Here is a 6,341-nt window from a genome sequence, read left to right on the forward strand (position 1 = left end):
CTCTTTCCATCAGCCCTTTCCATGCATCAGAATTAGATGGTTTGGAAAGAAATAACACTTTTTTTTTTGCTTTTTTGGGTTACACCCGGTGATACACAGGTGTTACTCCTGGCTCTGCACTCAGGAATTACTCCTGGTGGTGCTCAGGGGACCCTATGGGATGCTGGGGATCGAACCCGGGTCAGCCGTGTGCAAGGCAAACGCCCTACCTGCTGTGCTATCGCTCCAGCCCTGAGAAATAACACTTTGAACTGCTTTTGCTGTGGGGCTACAGAGAGGTAAAGAGCAGCTTTGAGAATCTGAAATACACACTGCATTCGGGAAAACTCCATTAATGGCTATTGTTTAGACAGTGAGTTAAAAATAGGAAGCAGAAGATAAAAGAACAGACAGGTAGGAAGTTCCACGTTGGGCTGTAAGAGAGAGAGTCGTTATTCTGAAACCATGAATGAGGACCTTGGGAAGGATGAAAGTTGTCCTGTGACCTGTGAATCTAATGAAATGAAAATGAGGCAATGGGGTGTTTTATAAGCATTGAGGATCTGAGAAGCTGGAAATTATCTCAGCATGAACGTGAAGCCTTAGAAGGGGATAGAGAACAATGAGAGCTATCTGGTAAGGGATCTCTATTCAGCTTTATTTATAGCGGGAATGCTTGCTTGTCTTTCAGTCGGGCATCACGAAGGGGGTGGTTTTACCTGGTTGGGTGCATGGAAATGCAGGGCTTGTCACAGGCCCTGTCCTTCTACAGAACCACAGGGAGTGCTGAGCTCTTGGAGAGGAGCCAGGAGCAAAGAGGGGTTAGGGGAGAGGACAGGGGCCCTGGGAGCGTCTTTCCTTCACTGTCCCACCTCCTCTCTGGACCTGAGCTGTCTGAATGTGGGAAGCACTGGCTGTGTGTAACGGTTTAAATTGTCACTGTCCTCCCGTTGTTCATCGATTTGCTCGAGCGGGCCCAGTAACGTCTCCATCGTGAGACTTTGTTGTTACTGTGTTTGGCATATCGAATACGACACGGGGATCTTGCCAGGCTTTGCCGTGCCGGCGAGATACTCTCGGTAGCTTGCTGGGCTCTCCGAGAGGGGCGGAGGAATCGAACTCGGCTCGTCCATGTTGGCCGCTTACAAGGCAAAAGCCCTACCCTCTGTGCTATTGCTCCAGCCCTCGGTTTAAACTATTAAGAATAAATAACAGGGGAGCTGGAGCAATAGCACAGCAGGTAGGGTGTTTGCCTTGCATGCAGCCGACCCGGGTTCGATTCCCAGCATCCCATGTGGTCTCCTGAACATCACCAGGGGTAATTTCTGAGTGCATGAGCCAGGACTAATCCCTGTGCAATGCTGGGTGTGACCCCCCCCCCCCAAAAAAAGAGCCAATCAAATGAAATATGGTCACAGGTTGAGGAAATAAAGATTTATTTAAAAAAAAAAAAGAAGAGAGGGAGCTGGAGTAATAGCACAGCGGGTAGGGTATTTGCCTTGCATGCAGCCGACCTGGGTTCGACTCCCAGCATCCCATTTGGTCCCCCGGGCACCGCCAGGGGTAATTCCTGAGTGCACGAGCCAGGAGTAACCCCTGTGCATTGCCGGGTGTGACCCAAAAAGCAAAAATAAATAAATAAATAAAAATTTTAAAAAAAAAAGAGTAAATAACAGGGGCCAGAGAGATAGTACAAGAGGATAGGGCGCTTGCCTGGCACGCCGTCAACCAGGGTGCCATTCCTGGCATTCTAGAGGGTTCTCCCCCGTAGCACAGCCAGGAGCGATTCCTGTGTGCAGAGATAGGAGTATCCCCTGAGCACCGCTGGGTGGGCCCACACCCCAAGGGAAAAGAGTGACAAACAAAAACCAGAATATCCACTTCTTGGCTGCATGAACTTCCTTCCAAATTTTTAGTGGGATCCTGTCGCTACAGCTACAGTATTGGGTGGACGGAGGATGATTCTACCCTCACAGCAAGTCCTACTGTGTTGCCCCGACTCGGCTTGCAATCCCACCTGTGAGTCTAGAAGGATCCCAGCCCAGGGTAGGTTGCCTCCGATGTGGTGGGTGCACGCACATACACACACACACACACACACACACACACACACAGTGAGACAGAGAGCACCCAGGTTCCCACTCAGCCTCAGATGAGCTCCCTGCACTCTTCAAGACTGTTTTTTTTTTTTGTTTTTTGTTTTTTGTTTTTGCTTTTTGGGTCACACCCAGCGATGCTCAGGGGTTACTCCTGGCTCATGCACTCAGGAATTGCTCCTGGCGGTGCTCAGGGGACCATATGGGGTGCTGGGAATCGAACCTGTGTCGGTCATGTTGGCTGCGTGCAAGGCAAACGCCCTACCCGCTGTGCTATCGCTCCAGCCCCATTCAAGACTCTGTTTTAATACTGTTTTTCTTATAGTAATGACTGATCCTGCTTTGACTATGATGCCACTTTGGCTGTTACGAGAAAGTACTTGAGTAAACCATCTAATTCTCTATATGAGATATATGTCCATTCCACAGAAGAGGAGCCTGGACAGACAGACATGGGCCCTGCTCACCTGGACTGGGAAAAGCCCAGGCTGGGGTCTAAGTCAGCCCAAGGCATGGAGGCCTTTGAAATAAGGGGCCCGTCCAAGGAACCCGGGAAATCTCTGTGGTGCAGATTCCAAGGCCCAGAGCAGGACTGCACTCCCGGGAAGAAAGACACCCGGCCTGCAATGAACTCCTGACTCCATCCTGAGTTCTGGTTTTTGTTTCTGCTATTTGGGCCACACACAGCGGCGCTCAGGGCTTACTCCTGCCTCTGTGCTCAGGGGTCACTCCTGGCAGGCTGGTCGGGGGTAAGCAGGGAGCCATGCAAGGTAAGTGCCCTATCCACTGTACTATGGCTCCAAGTCTGGTTCTCCAGCTCCCTGAGAAGCAGGGGTGGCAGGGATCATTTCCTATGCCGAGGAGAGCAAGTGGAACTGAGGTGCAGATGAATGAGCCCTGGCTGGTGAGCCGTCATTTGGGCACTGTGCTGATGCTCAGAGCAGACAGTTCCCTGGCAGTTCCCCGGTGACTGAGGTGGGTCGAGAGATTCACGGTAGACGCCTTTCTCAACGCTGCCTCTCTCTTCGCCCTACTCCACATAAATCACCTACCATAGAACCTTTAATTAACTCTGCAGGTCACCTGGGGGCCTGACAGATATGGGTTTGAATCCTGACTATGTCACTGAAACGAAGGGCGGGAAAATAACTATAATCTTTCTAAATCTCAGTCTCCGCATCCATACGAGGACAAAGCATGGGATCCTAATTGCAGGGTGGTGGAGAGGCGAAGGGGCTTTATCTGGAAGCAAGACACACATTAAAAGTGCTAACTTCGGGGGCTGGAGAGATAGCACAGCAGGTAGGGCGCTTGCCTTGCACGCGGCCAACCTGGGTTCGATTCCCAGCATCCCATATGGTCCCCTGAGCACCGCCAGGAGTAACTCCTGAGTGCAGAGCCAGGAGGAACCCCTGAGCATCGCCGGGTGTGACCCAAAAAAAGCAAAAAAAAAAAAGTGCTAACTTCACGGGCTGGAGTGATAGTACAGAGGGGAGGGTGCTGGCCTTGCACACGGCGGACCGGGGTTCGATCCCCAGCATCCCACATGGTCCCAGGCTGCACTCAGGAGTGCAGAGCCAGGAGTAAGCCCTGAGCAATGCTGGAGGTGGCCTCCCTACCCCCACACCCCAAAGGAAAAAAAGTAAAAGTGCGAACTCCAGAGAGAGACAGTACAGTGGACAGGATATGATGCTGTTGGCCCAGATTTGATCCCTAACACCCCATACAGTCCCCCAAGCCCCGTCAGAAGTGATTCCTGAGCACAAAGCCAAGTAAGCTCTGAGCACTGCCAGGAGTGGGAAGTGAGCCCACCCCACCCCCCAAAAAAACAAGCAATAACAAAAAGTGCTAACTCCACCACTAGTATACCGCTCTGTGACCATGGTAAATTTAACCACCCCTCTGAGCCTCAATTTTCACATCTATAAAATGGGGTATGAATAATACCTATCTCCTAGCGTGTTGAGAGGACTAAATAAATATACAAAGTCCTCACCTCAACAGTGACTGTCTGAGACTGGTTCAGAATGTGCTCACCCCCCAGTGCTCCTTAGAAAAGCACCTTACCAGTAGCTGACTACACTCTTAATTTTCTCTTTCTTTTGGTCACATCTCACTGTGTTCAGGGCTTACTCTTGGGCTTATTCTTGGCTCTGTGCTCAGAGATTACTCCTGTCAGAGATCGGGAGAATACAGGGGGTGTTGGGGATCAAACCAGGATCATCCGTGTGCAAGGCAAGTGCCCTACCCACTGTCCTGTCTCTCCAGCCCTTGACTATGTTCTTTATTTTGTTTAGTTTTTGTTTGGGACACACACCCAGCAATGCTCAGGGGCTACTCCTGGCTCTGCACCGAATTACTCCTGGTCGTGCTCGGGAGACCAGATGAGGTGCCGGGGGTCAAACCCAGGCCTGATACATGCAAGGCAAGGACCCTACCTGCTGTACTATCACTCCAGCTCCTGAGTATTCTTTAACGCGCGATTCTTCCATTCTCTGTGTGTACGCGTGTGCGCGTGTGTGTGTGTGTGTGTGTGTGTGTGTGTGTGTGTGTTGTTGGCTCCTCTGACCATCTGGAGAACCCTCTGGGCCCTTCTCAGAAAAGAAATGTTTGTAAATGCTTAAAATATGATAGACTCCGTTACAAAGAAAACCAATTATCTTGAGATGCCGTCATCGAAATATTAAAAAGACAAATGTGCACTCCCGCACTGTATGGTGTCTTTATTAATGGATTAAATAAGAAGATCTAGCGGCAAGTCTCAAATTTCCATAATTTCCAAGGCATGATGAGTGCAAACAGTAATTCCAGACATCTGCAAAGACTGTCGTGTGAATCGAAGCCTCTGCGGGGGGTTCTGGAGTGGGCTGAGCAGGCTGTTACCACTCTCGATACCCACGTTCATATCTGGGGGTGGAGGGGGGAAACGCCCCATTTGGGGTCCAGGAAACTGAGGATGGAGGCTTTCCCCATCCAGCTTCGTGAGGCGCGGGTCAGCGCCCCTGCTCTGCGCTACGCCTCGCACCCTGCCTCCCCGGGTGAAACACAAGACTTTTGCCTCCTCTCTCGTTACATGAAGTGATGTTGGGAAAGTAATTTTGAGATGGAAATAAATACCCAGTCTCCAAGAGTATGCGACGGGCAGCTGAGAGGTGACAGGAGTCAGGCACAGGCCTTGCACGTGGCTGACCCTGCTCTGCTCTGTGGCATGATGGGGTCCCCTGAGTACCATTCTGGAGCCCCTCGGCATCACTGGGGTGGTCTGCAGGGCCCGAGCGGCTCCACAGCCTCATCCTCAGACCGTCATAGTGGCAGAATCCATCCATCCCAGCTGGAGGGGCAGAGCCTACTCCTGGTTCAGTGCTCCCCCAGCAGGGCTCAGGAGACCCTATAGGGATCAAGCCCGGGGGAGCCTCAAGTGCCCTGCCCACAGTACCTCTCCAGCCCCAAGTTATTTTTCTTTGGTTTAATGAACAGTTACCCAAGGCATCCGGGATAGCTCAGAGGCAAACCTGCCATTAGCCGGGGCACAGACCAAGCTGGCACTAGACTCTGTGTTTGATATCAGGCACTGTATAAACCACCAGTACTGCCAGCTGTGGCCCTAGCAAGCCTCTGCCCCACCAGTGTAAGCAACAATATATTCTTGGGACTGAGTACTGAGCTGTTCGACCCACACAGCCATGCTTATTAGCTCTGGGAGGAACCCTCAGGCTGCCAGGGCAATGCTTGGAGAGTCTCAGGAAAGAACAAAGGGCCGGAGAGATGGTACAGGGGTCAAGGGACTCGACTTGTAGGAATGTGACCCGGTGTGGGTCCCCAACACCACGCAGAGTCCCTGGAGGGGCATCAGGAGTGAGCTCTGAGCACAGAGTCGGGAATAAGCCCTGAGAACTGTCAACTTTTTAACACCCTTTCCCCTCAAATAAAAGGAAAGAGTAAAAGAAAGGAGGGAGGGAGGAAGAAAAGAAAGAAGGAAGGAAGGAGGAAAGGAAGGAGGAAGGAGGGAGGGAAAAAAGAAAGGAATAAAGGGAGGGAGGGAGGAAGGAAGGAAGGAAGGAGGAAGGAAAGAGGAAGGAAGGAAAGAAGGAAGGAAGGAAGGAAGGAAGGAAGGAAGGAAGGAGGAAGGAAGGAAGGAAGGAAGGAAGGAAGGAAGGAAGGAAGAAATGGGCCAGAGTGATAGCATTTCACTATCAAGGTAAAGGTAAAGGTAAAGGCCCTCCCGTTGTTCGTCAATTTGCTCGAGCGGGCCCAGTAACGTCTCCA

Source organism: Sorex fumeus, unplaced genomic scaffold (genome assembly GCF_029834395.1).
Source record: "Sorex fumeus unplaced genomic scaffold, SorFum_2.1 ptg000044l, whole genome shotgun sequence".
Classification (NCBI taxonomy): domain Eukaryota; kingdom Metazoa; phylum Chordata; class Mammalia; order Eulipotyphla; family Soricidae; genus Sorex; species Sorex fumeus.